The following is a 14085-nucleotide window of genomic DNA, read 5'->3' as shown; positions in this document are numbered from 1 at the left end:
CAACCTCCTCATCATCAGGTACGGTCTCCGCCTCACTACTAGCCCCCTCGGCTGCGTCTGGGTCAGGAGACAGACCTGTCTCTAGACCGGCTACAGAGCCACTCTCCTTGCCAGTACTTCTTCGCCTGGCTGCTGAAAAGGCCGATGTCTCCCCCCATTCCTGACCGCCCTCTGTTAGCTCTTCCTCACTGTACAGTGGGGCTGAGCCCACAGCATGCGATACTTCGCTTGGTGAGGGAACAGCAAAGGACAGGGGCAGGTAGAGGACATGTGATTTCAGTGGGCTTGCTCCCGGGCCATGCCAACTAACGGTTGTGTCTGACGTACCCACCGACCGTTGGCTGTAGGTGTCAGAGGTGACCTGGGAAGAGGAAGACGACCGAGCCAACCAATCAATGACGGCAGGGTTGTCGGTGGAGACACGACCGCTGGATGACACCGGGAGCACTGGCCTCTGGCTGCGAATAGTGCTGCCTCGACCCCTTCCTCTGCTGCCACGTCTGCTCGCTCCTAAAAAATTGCCTCCTCTGCCACTCCTCTGCATGTTGTCTGACATACTCTTTAATTCAACGATTATGTGTCCCTGAGTAACAATTCTCTGGCACTCAGTAACAATTCTGTCTGTCCCTGAGTAAAAATTCTGTGGCCCTAAGTAAAGTTTCTGTGGCCCTGAGTAACAATTCTCTGGCACTCAGTAACAATTCTGTCCCTGAGTAAAAATTCTGTGGCCCTAAATAAAGTTTCTGTGGCCCTGAGTAACAATTCTCTGGCACTCCGTAACAATTCTGTCTGTCCCTGAGTAACAATTCTCTGGCACTCAGTAACAATTCTGTCTGTCCCTGAGTAACAATTCTCTGGCACTCAGTAACAATTCTGTCTGTCCCTGAGTAAAAATTCTGTGGCCCTAATTAAAGTTTCTGTGGCCCTGAGTAACAATTCTCTGGCACTCCGTAACAATTCTGTCTGTCCCTGAGTAAAAATTCTGTGGCCCTAAGTAAAGTTTCTGTGGCCCTGAGTAACAATTCTCTGGCACTCAGTAACAATTCTGTCTGTCCCTGAGTAACAATTCTCTGGCACTCAGTAACAATTCTGTCTGTCCCTGAGTAAAAATTCTGTGGCCCTAAGTAAAGTTTCTGTGGCCCTGAGTAACAATTCTCTGGCACTCCGTAACAATTCTGTCTGTCCCTGAGTAACAATTCTCTGGCACTCAGTAACAATTCTGTCTGTCCCTGAGTAAAAATTCTGTGGCCCTATTTAAAGTTTCTGTGGCCCTGAGTAACAATTCTCTGGCACTCCGTAACAATTCTGTCTGTCCCTGAGTATGAATTCTGTGGCCCTAACTAGCGTTTCTTTGTCCCTAAGTAACAGTTCTGTGGCCCTGAGTAACAATTCTGTGTCTGTGCGAGTAACAATTCTGTGGCCCTAAGTAACAGTTCTGTGGCCCTCAGTAACAGTTCTGTGTCTGTGCGAGTAACAATTCTGTGTCTGTGCGAGTAACAATTCTGTGGCCCTAAGTAAAAGTTCTGTGGCCTTCAGTAACAATTCTGTGTCTGTGCGAGTAACAATTCTGTGTCTGTGCGAGTAACAATTCTGTGGCCCTAAGTAAAGTTTCTGTGGCCCTAAGTAACAATTCTCTGGCACTCAGTAACAATTCTGTCTGTCCCTGAGTAACAATTCTCTGGCACTCAGTAACAATTCTGTCTGTCCCTGAGTAAAAATTCTGTGGCCCTAAGTAAAGTTTCTGGGGCCCTGAGTAACAATTCTCTGGCACTCAGTAACAATTCTGTCTGTCCCTGAGTAAAAATTCTGTGGCCCTAAGTAAAGTTTCTGTGGCCCTGAGTAACAATTCTCTGGCACTCCGTAACAATTCTGTCTGTCCCTGAGTAACAATTCTCTGGCACTCAGTAACAATTCTGTCTGTTCCTGAGTAAAAATTCTGTGGCCCTAAGTAAAGTTTCTGTGGCCCTGAGTAACAATTCTCTGGCACTCCGTAACAATTCTGTCTGTCCCTGAGTATGAATTCTGTGGCCCTAACTAGCGTTTCTTTGTCCCTAAGTAACAGTTCTGTGGCCCTGAGTAACAATTCTGTGTCTGTGCGAGTAACAATTCTGTGGCCCTAAGTAACAGTTCTGTGGCCCTCAGTAACAGTTCTGTGTCTGTGCGAGTAACAATTCTGTGTCTGTGCGAGTAACAATTCTGTGGCCCTAAGTAACAGTTCTGTGGCCTTCAGTAACAATTCTGTGTCTGTGCGAGTAACAATTCTGTGTCTGTGCGAGTAACAATTCTGTGGCCCTAAGTAAAGTTTCTGTGGCCCTAAGTAACAATTCTCTGGCACTCAGTAACAATTCTGTCTGTCCCTGAGTAACAATTCTCTGGCACTCAGTAACAATTCTGTCTGTCCCTGAGTAAAAATTCTGTGGCCCTAAGTAAAGTTTCTGTGGCCCTGAGTAACAATTCTCTGGCACTCCGTAACAATTCTGTCTGTCCCTGAGTAACAATTCTCTGGCACTCAGTAACAATTCTGTCTGTCCCTGAGTAAAAATTCTGTGGCCCTAATTAAAGTTTCTGTGGCCCTAAGTAACAATTCTCTGGCACTCAGTAACAATTCTGTCTGTCCCTGAGTAACAATTCTCTGGCACTCCGTAACAATTCTGTCTGTCCCTGAGTAACAATTCTCTGGCACTCAGTAACAATTCTGTCTGTCCCTGAGTAACAATTCTCTGGCACTCAGTAACAATTCTGTCTGTCCCTGAGTATGAATTCTGTGGCCCTAACTAGCGTTTCTTTGTCCCTAAGTAACAGTTCTGTGGCCCTGAGTAACAATTCTGTGTCTGTGCGAGTAACAATTCTGTGGCCCTAAGTAACAGTTCTGTGGCCCTCAGTAACAGTTCTGTGTCTGTGCGAGTAACAATTCTGTGTCTGTGCGAGTAACAATTCTGTGGCCCTAAGTAAAGTTTCTGTGGCCCTCAGTAACAGTTCTGTGTCTGTGCGAGTAACAATTCTGTGTCTGTGCGAGTAACAATTCTGTGGCCCTAAGTAAAGTTTCTGTGGCCCTAAGTAACAATTCTCTGGCACTCAGTAACAATTCTGTCTGTCCCTGAGTAACAATTCTCTGGCACTCAGTAACAATTCTGTCTGTCCCTGAGTAAAAATTCTGTGGCCCTAAGTAAAGTTTCTGTGGCCCTGAGTAACAATTCTCTGGCACTCCGTAACAATTCTGTCTGTCCCTGACTAACAATTCTCTGGCACTCAGTAACAATTCTGTCTGTCCCTGAGTAAAAATTCTGTGGCCCTAAGTAAAGTTTCTGTGGCCCTGAGTAACAATTCTCTGGCACTCCGTAACAATTCTGTCTGTCCCTGAGTATGAATTCTGTGGCCCTAACTAGCGTTTCTTTGTCCCTAAGTAACAGTTCTGTGGCCCTGAGTAACAATTCTGTGTCTGTGCGAGTAACAATTCTGTGGCCCTAAGTAACAGTTCTGTGGCCCTCAGTAACAGTTCTGTGTCTGTGCGAGTAACAATTCTGTGTCTGTGCGAGTAACAATTCTGTGGCCCTAAGTAACAGTTCTGTGGCCTTCAGTAACAATTCTGTGTCTGTGCGAGTAACAATTCTGTGTCTGTGCAAGTAACAATTCTGTGGCCCTAAGTAAAGTTTCTGTGGCCCTAAGTAACAATTCTCTGGCACTCAGTAACAATTCTGTCTGTCCCTGAGTAACAATTCTCTGGCACTCAGTAACAATTCTGTCTGTCCCTGAGTAAAAATTCTGTGGCCCTAAGTAAAGTTTCTGGGGCCCTGAGTAACAATTCTCTGGCACTCAGTAACAATTCTGTCTGTCCCTGAGTAACAATTCTCTGGCACTCAGTAACAATTCTGTCTGTCCCTGAGTAAAAATTCTGTGGCCCTAAGTAAAGTTTCTGTGGCCCTAAGTAACAATTCTCTGGCACTCAGTAACAATTCTGTCTGTCCCTGAGTAACAATTCTCTGGCACTCAGTAACAATTCTGTCTGTCCCTGAGTAAAAATTCTGTGGCCCTAATTAAAGTTTCTGTGGCCCTAAGTAACAATTCTCTGGCACTCAGTAACAATTCTGTCTGTCCCTGAGTAACAATTCTCTGGCACTCAGTAACAATTCTGTCTGTCCCTGAGTAAAAATTCTGTGGCCCTAATAACGTTTCTGTGGCCCTAAGTAACAATTCTCTGGCACTGAGTAACAATTCTGTCTGTCCCTGAGTATGAATTCTGTGGCCCTAACTAGCGTTTCTTTGTCCCTAAATAACGATTCTGTGGCCCTCATTAACAAGTCTGTGTCCCTGAGTAATGGTTCTCTGTCCCTAAGTAACTTTTCTCTGTCCCCAATTATCGTTTCTGTGGCCCTAACTCTGTCCCTGTCCCTAGTACAGAGCGGTCTGCCTCTGTTCAATAACTGCAGGCAAATGAAGAATTCCAAAATGGCCGCTATTTATAGCTCGACCATTACACAGTGCTGGCTGGCTGGCTGCTGATTGGCTGATGCGATCACATGTAGTTGAGGAATGCATTATGGGTCAGCGCGCCTTGTCTGCGCGCCTTCCCAGACATCCCCGCTCCGTCGCCGCACATGTCAGCCGCCATTTTCTGAAAAATTTCGATTCGCGCGTCCGAATTAGGCTATTTTTCGGATTCGGCACGAATCGAAATTTTTCCGATATTCGTCTCGAATTCCACTTCGGATACTTCGATTCGCTCATCTCTAATCATCATCTATTTTTTCAGAGGTATTTAAAGATATTCCAAAATATTCAGAAACATTTAGAAATGTAGAGAAAATGTTCCATAGCAAATATTATATAAAAATATCACCATAAGCCATCCCGCTCTACTAATAACTTACTCAGCCTTTAATGTTAACTAGAATTAGATTTAAAATTGGAACGTGATGCATCTATCCATTTTTGACACACTTTTTCAAACTTCCGAAAGGCATTCGGTATAAGTATATTTTTCAAACATTACATGTCTATATATTTCCCAGATCCAAGCCCCAAGAGTAGGAGGGTACGGTGAAACTCAACGAAAGGCTATATACTTACAAGCTATAAAAAGTGATTTCACAATAGCCACTACCTGGTCATAATCCAGGTTATTAGAGTTTACATACCCCAAAAGATATAGATCGGGATCTAGAGTCAACACAGTATCGTATACATAGTTTAACTTATCTATCACTTCCTGCCAATATCGATATAGTTTTGGGCACCTCCATAACATTTGTATAAAGGAGCCAGGAGATTGAGTATATCTTATGCATTCAGAAATTTCTCTCATGCCCACCATATACAGCAGCTCCGGAGTACAATAAGCCCTATACAGATTAAAAACTTGGAGGCATTGAAAGCTGTTGTACATTCTGTAATATTTGGTTCCATGTGTCACCTAAGGGCACATAAATATCTGTCTCCCTTGTCTACATGGATTAATAAAGTTAGGAAGCAGTTTGGATAATAATATACCCTAGTAACGAGGCCCTTAGTATTATTTGCACAAACTAAACTATCCAAGATAGGGACAGAAGAAAAAGAGAAAGTTGGAACCAAACCTTGAGTCTTCTAAGCATGTCTTAGTTGTAAATATTGAAAATACCATTTTGGTTTAATTTATAGTCAATACAAAGTTGTTGTTATGTTTCCAAGACTCCATTTGAATACAGTTGCATCAGGGTAGTAATCCCTGCATGTTCCAATCTTAAAAATCCTACCACTTGTGAAATTTTGGGAAATTCTCTATTCGACCCTAACGGTGTAAATCTAGTATGCCGTGAAATACCCAGTATTCTTTTGGTGGACTGCCAAAATATATGACAGATAGAGTGGTGGGATAAGTAAATTGGTTAAAAGGTAGAATAGTAGAATCTAAAGCCAACAGAGGATTGTAATTTACTTACCTCTTTATTTCACAATACTGCCTGTTAACACGCATCTTGTATTAACTGCAATGCATTGGTGCAAAGACAGCCTAAAACTTGTAGACAATAAAATAAAATTGACCATAAATTACTATGGCTTTCCTGGCATTTTAGCTTACTAAAAAATTACAGTAAATAAAGTATAACAACTTAGAATACATATTTTTACATATGACTGCAAAGGCTGACAACTGATGAACTGTTATAATTTACCAGATGTTACACATCAAAGTTCACACTGCTATAATGAATATCTATGCCTCAAATTTTTTTCCAAATACTTTTGAAGTAGATTTCAGCTGATTTCACCATTTTCTAGTAATGTGATTGTATGTTTATAGGATTCAAAGGCAGAATTAATGTATATGTAAACCCTCACCTTGTAAAACAACCCATTCAGTTTAAAATGGAAAAGAAAGGCAAAACATTTCTGTATAGATATAAACAAAATTATAAATACCTTTTTCTCCATTTTTATAAGTGATCTAATTTCCTTTGTTCTCAGCTGCATAAGAGGCAGGGAAGGAGAAACAGCAATACAGTGAATGGCTGTGCTAAGGGGGGGGGGGTTGACAGGACAAGTCTGATCATTGGCGGACAGTAGGCTCAGTTCCAGGAATAGCTATAAAACTGACCACGGTGTGTTCTCCTGCTTAGTGTGGTCAGTTTGTAATAGGAAAGCAGAAGGGCTGACAGGAACACCAGAGATTTCACACAAAGGAAGCAATACACAGAGAACAGTATACTGTTTCTTACAAGTACATGGTACAGCAGGCACATATCAGGAATATGAAATGTTGGGTTTACATACTCTTTACGCTTTTGTTGGTATACAGTCAGGTCCATAAATATTGGGACATCGACACAATTCTAACATTTTTGGCTCTATACACCACCACAATGGATTTGAAATGAAATGAACAAGATGTGCTTTAACTGCAGACTGTCAGCTTTAAATTGAGGGTATTTACATCCAAATCAGGTGAACGGTGTAGGAATTACAACAGTTTGCATATGTGCCTCCCACTTGCTAAAGGACCAAAAGTAATGGGACAGAATACTATTCATAAATCAAACTTTCACTTTTTAATACTTGGTTGCAAATCCTTTGCAGTCAATTACAGCCTGAAGTCTGGAACGCATAGACATCACCAGACGCTGGGTTTCATCCCTGGTGATGCTCTGCCAGGCCTCCACTGCAACTGTCTTCAGTTTCTGCTTGTTCTTGGGGCATTTTCCCTTCAGTTTTGTCTTCAGCAAGTGAAATGCATGCTCAATCGGATTCAGGTCAGGTGATTGACTTGGCCATTGCATAACAGTCCACTTCTTTCCCTTAAAAAACTCTTTGGTTGCTTTTGCAGTCTACTTTGGGTCATTGTCCATCTGCACTGTGAAGCGGCGTCCAATGAGTTCTGAAGCATTTGGCTGAATATGAGCAGATAATATTCCCGAAACACTTCAGAATTCATCCGGCTGCTTTTGTCAGCAGCCACATCATCAATAAATACAAGAGAACCAGTTCCATTGGCAGCCATACATGCCCACGCCATGACACCACCACCACCATGCTTCACTGATGAGGTGGTATGCTTAGGATCATGAGCAGTTCCTTTCCTTCTCCATACTCTTCTCTTCCCATCACTCTGGTACAAGTTGATCTTGGTCTCATCTGTCCATAGGATGTTGTTCCAGAACTGTGAAGGCTTTTTTAGATGTCGTTTGGCAAACTCTAATCTGGCCTTCCTGTTTTTGAGGCTCACCAATGGTTTCCATCTTGTGGTGAACCCTCTGTATTCACTCTGGTGAAGTCTTCTCTTGATTGTTGACTTTGACACACATACACCTACCTCCTGGAGAGTGTTCTTGATCTGGCCAACTGTTGTGAAGGGTGTTTTCTTCACCAGGGAAAGAATTCTTTGGTCATCCATCACAGTTGTTTTCTGTGCTCTTCCGGGTCTTTTGGTGTTGCTGAGTTCACCGGTGCGTCCCTTCTTTTTAAGAATGTTCCAAACAGTTGTTTTTTTCCACGCCTAATGTTTTTTCTATCTCTCTGATGGGTTTGTTTTGTTTTTTCAGCCTAATGATGGCTTGCTTCACTGATAGTGACAGCTCTTTGGATCTCATCTTGAGAGTTGACAGCAACAGATTTCAAATGCAAATAGCACACTTGAAATGAACTCTGGACCTTTTATCTGCTCATTGTAATTGGGATAACGAGGGAATAACACACACCAGGCCATGGAACAGCTGAGAAGCCAATTGTCCCATTACTTTTGGTCCCTTAGCAAGTGAGAGGCACATATGCAAACTGTTGTAATTCCTACATCGTTCACCTGATTTGGATGTAAATACCCTCAAATTAAAGCTGACAGTCTGCAGATAAAGCACATCTTGTTCGATTCATTTCAAATCCATTGTGGTGGTGTATAGAGCCAAAAATGTTAGAATTGTGTTGATGTCCCAATATTTATGGACCTGACTGTATATATATAAAGAATCACAAATCATCCAAATGATAAGACAGAGGATAACTCTAACCCTAGGTTTACTGAATAGGTGCACAGAGGGATTACGTTTGCAAACCAGGTTAGAATGGTAAAAAGTATACATAGAGAACAGAAGAATGTTAACAGATTTTGAAGCTGTGCAAACAGGAATTCCTCAAAGCAACGTCCCTGCAGCTCAGTCAGGGCAGTAAGTGACAGCACAACACAGTCTCTAGAAGGCTTTGCAGTAACAGACAAGAGAAAAACTCTTCTTCATGCCTTTGCTTATCCATACAGACAGCATTCCTCACAGTTTGGTAACACAGGTGAACAGCTGAAGGGATCATAGGCCTGATAACACAGGCGAGTGACTAGAGGAGTCTCAGTACTGGTAACACAGGTGAGTGGCTGGAAATGCAGTGTCACCCTACTTGAAGAGCAGTACTCTGGTAGCAGCTGGAGAAATTATCTCCACAGTGGCTGGGTCTTCTTTGCAAGTTGCATGCTTAGGGGCTCCTACTTGGCTCAATGTACAAAACAGGTACGCCACAAGCCTCTATAGCCAATGCAGGAAGAGTTAGGGGGTATACATAATCCTGCATAAAGGCGCACCAGATGATTGCTGACTCCACCCCAAATAAGTAAATTAACATTGGGTGTGGTCACCAAAACTTTAATAGAAAAAATGTATATGCATCCCACAACAGACATGTAAGGTGAACAACCACCACCGACGCTTCACTAAATGTTGTCTAAACACCCAGGCAGCTACTCAACCAACCACACACATGCATGCATGGGTATAGATTGGAATGATGGATTCAAAAATATAGAGGATCACATAGAAAGTGCTGCAGCCATAGTAACTGAATAGTTGCTGTGGTTTTGCCTATTATGAACACTGAATGTCCTGAATCATAGAAAAGCCTATCAAATTACAGGAGTGGAAAATTAAGTCCTGTGAGCTGCCCGGATGGGGAATTCACTCAGATCTTTGTGGTAAATGATAAATGATAAATGATCAGCAAAAGGTCCACATGTAGAGCTAAAGTATGCCAATTTAGTGAAGTGTCGGTGGTGGTTGTTCACCTTACATGTCTGTTGTGGGATGCATACACATTTTTTCTATTAAAGCCAATTTTTGATAAGCTGCGTGGTCCTTTATGAAACTTTCTTTCTTTAGCCCCTTCTTTTCCCACTTATAGGCTTCTACCTGGCTGCCTGCACACTGAGGTATACAGTGAAGAACCATACAAATGGCTGCAGATCACATGCCCAGCTACCTCTACCTCATCACATGTGCTCTTTGTGAACTGCTGCTGGTGGAATTTAGGAACATATATGCTCCCTGGACATGTTAAGGAGCCCAGGAGAGTGTGGCAACTCAAGAGGTCGTAGGAACAGGACCTAAAGTAGTCCATGCATGCATCTGAGTATGGTGATAAAAGGGACATGCTTCTACAGTAGTATCAGCTTCAGCTATGAAACCATCCAGATAATAAGCAGCATGATATGGTCCACAATGAGATGATGTAACAACACAATGGGGTTGAATTACTAAAACTGGAAAGTGCAAAATCTGGTGCAGCTCTGGACAGAAAGCAGTCAGCTTCATGTTTTATTGTCAAAACATAATTGAAGAAGCTGTTAGAAGCTGATTGGCCACTGTGCAGAGCTGCACCAGATTTTTCCCTCTCCTGTGTTCGTAAATCAACCCCAATGGCTTTACAAATTAGAGATATATGTACCTATGTGAAAAAGCATGGCAACAAAATGTACACACACACACACACACACACACACACACATATACATATATATATATATATATATATATATATATATATATATATGGGAATGCAGAGCCCATATTATAGTTTACATTAAAACTTGGACACTGAAATATGCAGCTTATAACAAACACAAAGCCCATTGCACAATGAGCCTCAAACTAAACCTTTCTGTATTTGAAGTGTATATAGGCTGTATAATTGTTATTCAAGTAATGCATTCCATTCCTAAAATGATTGTTGTACATATTCCTCCTTATGAAAATACTCTCTCATTGATCTCCCTAGTTCCTTTTGATTCCTGCTGCATTCTGACCATGCCAATTACAGAAGCAAATGTACAGTTGTGGCCAAAATTATTCAACCCCCACTGAAATTGAGTGTTTTGGCCAGTTTGACATTGCTTTTGATCATTCAGTCATCTTGCTTACATTTACATTAAAGAGGCACTTGTAGGTCAGACAAATATAACATAACAGTTATAATGAAATAACCACAAATGTCTTTTCTGTGCTCACAGCATTATCAGTTTTATTCAACCCCCAAGTGACATTCAATCTTAGTACTTAGTACAGCATCCTTTTACAGTTATAACAGCTTTTAAACGTGAAGCATAGCTTGACACAAGTGTCTTGCAGCGATCTACGGGTATCTTCGCCCATTCTTCATGGGCAAAGGCCTCCAGTTCAGTCACATTCTTAGGCTTGCGCACTGCAACTGCTTTCTTTAAGTCCCACCAGAGGTTCTCAATCGGATTTAAGTCTGGTGACTGCGATGGCCACTCCAAAATGTTCCAGCCTTTCCTCTGCAACCATGCTCTAGTGGACTTGGAGGTATGCTTGGGATCATTGTCCTGTTGAAAGGTCCAACGTCTCCCAAGCCTCAGGTGTGTGACGGACTGCATCACGTTTCCATCCAATATCTCCTGGTACTGAAGAGAATTCATGGTACCTTGCACACGCTGAAGCTTCCCTGTACCTGCAGAAGCAAAACAGCCCCAAAGCATGATTGACCCTCCACCATGCTTCACAGTAGGCAAGGTGTTCTTTTCATCATAGGCCTTGTTCTTCCTCCTCCAAACATAGCGTTGATCCATGGGCCCAAACAGTTCTAATTTTGTTTCATCAGTCCACAGAACACTATCCCACAACTTTTGTGGTTTGTCCACATGGCTTTTGGCATACTGCAGTCGACTCTTCTTATTCTTTGGAGACAGCAAGGGGGTACGCCTGGGAGTTCTGGCACGGAGGCCTTCATTACGCAGTGTGCGTCTTATTGTCTGGGCTGAAACTTCTGTACCCACATCTGACAAATCTTTTCTCAGTTCCTCAGCAGTCACACGGGGACTTCTCTCCACTCTACGCTTCAGGTAGCGCACAGCAGTCGAAGTCAGCATCTTCTTTCTGCCACGACCAGGTAGCGTTTCAACAGTGCCCTTTGCCTTGAATTTGCGAATGATGCTTCCTAAGGTGTCTCTTGGTATGTTTAACATCTTTGCAATCTTCTTATAGCCATTGCCCTTCCTGTGAAGAGAAATCACCTCTTCTCTTGTCTTCCTGGACCATTCTCTTGCCTTCACCATGTTTGTAACCACACCAGTAAATGTCTAGAAGGAGCTGAGTATCACAGTCATTTTAAAGCTGCCTAATTGGTGCTTATTATGCTTGATTGCTGCTCGGTGACATCCACAGGTGTTTTCAATACCTGATGGAAAGCACCTGTATGAACCTCTGTTCTTCAGAGTGGTAGTCTTTAAGGGGTTGAATAATTGTGGCAATGAAGAAACCACATAAGAACCATTTACTACTGTATTACATAAACAATTGATGTCATTTTAGTTGCATTTGGGTAGTTACAACGTCCTTGTAGGATTTGATTCTGAATACAATTCCAAATGTACACTATAGTCCCTAAACCCCTTTACAGCATTGGGGGTTGAATAATTTTGGCCACAACTGTATGTTGGTGTGGATAGGTTACGTTTTTCATCTTTATGATAGGAGATAAAGAACACTATGCTGATGCATGGCTTTTGCCTGTAGTCCTTCGTGGCCTTTCTGCCACCCACCACCATCTCTGCTCTTCTTGATTGACAACAGTTTTCCCCACTGCCCTAAACTTCATTCTCTACCTGCCCTCAGACATGTTCCCCACATTCAGGAAGAGGGACTTGCAGAGAACATGACAGCTCACTAAAACTACAAAAATAGGGTATACACACAATTCTTTTAATGAAAAGATTTTTTATACCATTAGTTTTTTTTTCTTTCTTTCTTTTTCTTTTTCTTTATTTGACTCCATATATACTTAAAAGTGGTCGTAAAGGCTTGAGTTTTTTTTTACCTTCATGCATTCTCCCTAGGGAGGAGCCTGTCGTACTGACGTCACGCAGCCGAGTCCACATGGAGGGCCGGCGGCCATTTTTGTAAGTGTTACAGCTGCCAGCCTCTTGTTTTAACATATCCACGTGGATTTTTTTACTTTCACCACTGAATAAAGAATACTACACTATTAGCACTCTTGTTTGTGGCTTGTTTTTGCAAACCATTTCCCTTAGGGTGGTATACATTGTTTTTGGCAGCTTCCATTTATGTTGGAGAGGGACCCTTTGAGCCATCCCTGCATGCTGTTAGAGACCAGTGTTTGGTGGTCTGGAGTCTTCCCTGTATGCTGTAAAAAGCTTTTGGAGTTTCTTACCTACTTCCACCGCAAAGGAGTTTGATATGATTTTATGTGCAATATACTGTACATGCGCTTCTGGTGAGTGTATTCATACAGCAATCCCTTAGAACGGAGTCACCAGCATAGTTTTTTTGGACTTTATTTATATTTATTATCTATTTTTTAATTATTATTATTTTTGATTCCATACATGTTGGATTATTCACAATTGTCACTTATATATATATATATATATATATATATATATATATTTAATCACCATTCTATGCTTGGTGAGACACTTTATGGCATACTGTTCACATTAGCGCATAACTATATGCGCTTCACTTCTGTTCTAGTCACTTTTGTCACTTTATTTGATCATTGATTTATTATATAGCGCTGCATTTTACCATTTATTCATTTTTTGAGGATATAGGGGTTTATCCTTTCATGCTAGCTGCTTTATATCTTATCGTGCGCTCGCTTGTTTTCCTTCTTGTATGAGAGCAGTGGCTTGGGAACGAGCCTGCTTGGGTGTCCCCATAGCAAGCTGGACAAAAGAAAAGGAGGATCAGGACTGCTCTGTGCCTAATCTCTGCACAGAGCAAGTAAGTAAGATATGTTTGTAATGCAAAAAAAATACATTTAACATTACTTTAACATCACTTTGTTTAAATAAATTAATTTAAACAAAACTATTTGTGAAAAAATGATAATGTTGTTATAGACATTATTTACAGTATTTAGAAATCAGTAGGCTGAAAAAATGCTTTATACCTTGAATGGTATGACAAGTTATAAGATTTTTTTGAAAAGCAGAAGTCTTTTTGGTTCTTCTTGGCCTAGCTCACCATAACCTGTCAAGTTGTGCTTTTTCATAAAACGTACATACATATTCAACTTAAAGCATTACTAAACCCACAACAGTAATATCAGTCTGTATATGGTGTTAATACTCTGCATTGTGTAAAAAGGATGTTTGATCCTGTCTTCCTTGATCCTCCCCTTCTTCCACGTTCCCTATTTCATCTTCTCGGGGACAATCTGCACATGCTTAGTTTGGTGTGTACTGCTAGAAAGTTTTTCTTTTTCTTGGGAGGGTGCATGTGATCAGCACTGTCCAGACAGAGGGTCAGGGGTTATGCAATCTCATAGGGCAGTGAGAAGAGAATGAAAACTCCTCCTACATGTTTTGAGCAGAGCTCA

At 41.7% G+C, this 14085-nt stretch overlaps 1 protein-coding gene across 1 annotated transcript in view; it reads left to right on the top strand.

The window, feature by feature from the left end:
• Positions 1-14085, top strand: part of LOC149467576 (dimethylaniline monooxygenase [N-oxide-forming] 2-like) — a 66145-nt gene that overhangs the window by 35443 nt on the left and 16617 nt on the right. The window lies entirely within an intron of this gene.

Source organism: Staurois parvus, unplaced genomic scaffold (assembly GCF_062004578.1).
Source record: "Staurois parvus isolate SC_StPar_1 unplaced genomic scaffold, SC_StPar_1.0 ptg000106l, whole genome shotgun sequence".
NCBI lineage: Eukaryota > Metazoa > Chordata > Amphibia > Anura > Ranidae > Staurois > Staurois parvus.
Note: the sequence above shows the minus strand (reverse complement) of the source record. Positions and strands in the feature narration are given on the sequence as shown.